Below are 1,852 nucleotides of genomic sequence, written 5' to 3' on the forward strand. Positions count from 1 at the left end.
ACCGCTCCTTCCCTCCCAGGATTGGACCGGCACCTCTCCGCCGGCTGCGGGGAAGCCCGTCCCCTGGGCCGGTCGCCGTGTCTCGGATCGGCCCTGCGGCGGCTGCAGAGCGATAATCTTTGGCTTTTCGTTGCGCGTTGCCCCACGAACGCGTCTTGTGGCGGCCGGCTGTTGGGATCTGCCGTTTCTGCAGCACAGGAATGCTGTGAGGGACGGTTTCCTGACGCTCCCTCCCTCCCTCTCCGCTGCCTTCGTCTCTCCTCCTCCAACATCGGCAGAATGCTTTAACCTCTCCGAAGACCTCGGCGTATCTGCGGTTATGGTGGCAGGAGTGGGATTGTTCACCTCAGCGGGACCTGAGTGGGAAATTTATTTAAAAAAGGAACGGCTTTTCGCTGTAAGACAAATTGAAACGCGGGGAGGCTGGAGAGGAATGTGGCTGTCAGAGTCAACAGCTGCTAGTTTCTCTCTCTTTTTTTGCTGTGAATAATCACTGAGGTTGACCCGTGGAAGCTGCGGATTGTGTAACGCACATCTCATAAAATTAAAGGTCAACGCAAACATATGGCGAAGCAACTCCTGACTTCCTTCAAAGCTGCTTTTGTGACCTCAATTAAATTATGGAAATAGAAACTCGAGGCAGACAGAATCACTGTTGTGTTTCGGTCTCTCTTTTTTTGTGTGGTTTTTATAATCCAGGTTCAATCGAAATAATGAATTAATGGATGCATTTTTCATAAACCTTCCGTGAAAAATGTGCTCCCTGATGCTAAAGAGCCCAAAATTTGAATATGGTCTCACGCGTGCACCGCACAGTCACAGTGCACTTGAAATAGCTTGTGGCTCAAAACATTTGAATTTCATATTTTCTTCTCTTTTTTTTGTGTGTGTCTGCATGAGAAAGCGAGGCAGAAACAAAGAGTGCGCGCAACAAAGTGTCCTTGGCATCAGACCAAATCTATAATTTACACTTTTACATAATTGGACTTAGCCTTTGCTGCGTATTGATTGTTCATCCTCGCCTCCTTCTTTTCTGCAAGTGACAGAACAGTGTGGGTAAATATTTTTAATAAAGCGTTTGGGCAGAGATATTCTCCTTATCTCAGAATATAATGATGCAGAATCAGGTGAAAAGTGTGTCAGTGATTTTTATTACTGAGCTCTTATTTAATCGTTGATCGGTAAAGCAGAAGCCCCTCAGGTGGGTTTGTGCGTTTTTCTGATCAAATTTCACCATGTTGCAATGTAAGGGTGTCCGAACGCCGAATTGTAGAGAAAATGAAAATGAAACTAAAATCAAGCAAATAAAGTCAGCTAATTTTACACTTGATCTTAGCCAAAAGGCCGAGAAGCGATAAAAGTCAGCTAATTTTATAGTTTGTTGCCAGAAAGTGATTTTATTCAAAAGATTTTTCTTTATCAAAAGGAAGACAATTGGTTTTTAAATTGTTTAACGCTCAATTGAACAAATTTTTCCTCAGTCAGAATATAATATTTCAAAATGCTTTAATAAATTCAGTAAAAGCTGATTTTCAGTAAAAAAACAAAAGAAAGAAAGCTTGATTAAAGAAGAATAAATATCTTTTGTTGTACTTAACATTTTCTATTGTAATTATGTTGGTAATAATTTCACACAAATTAAAAATAAAAAGTCCCCATCTGCATCAACCACCTGTATCATTCTGAATTCGCAGTTGGGGGCCATAAAACAATCAGTCCAAGGGCCACAAATGGCCCCCGAGCCGCACTTTGGAAATCCCCGGTCTAATCTTTGCTTTTTGTGCCAGACACTCACGTAGGAAAACCGGAGTTCTGCCAAACTCCACACAGCGTAATAAAAATGTTAATTTTG

At 42.4% G+C, this 1,852-nt stretch overlaps 1 pseudogene; it reads right to left on the bottom strand.

Annotated features, from left to right (window-relative positions):
• Positions 1-1,246: 1,246 nt before the first annotated feature.
• On the bottom strand, positions 1,247-1,356 carry LOC111608740 (annotated as a pseudogene).
• Positions 1,357-1,852: the final 496 nt, after the last annotated feature.

This window comes from Xiphophorus maculatus, chromosome 5 (assembly GCF_002775205.1).
Source record: "Xiphophorus maculatus strain JP 163 A chromosome 5, X_maculatus-5.0-male, whole genome shotgun sequence".
Classification (NCBI taxonomy): domain Eukaryota; kingdom Metazoa; phylum Chordata; class Actinopteri; order Cyprinodontiformes; family Poeciliidae; genus Xiphophorus; species Xiphophorus maculatus.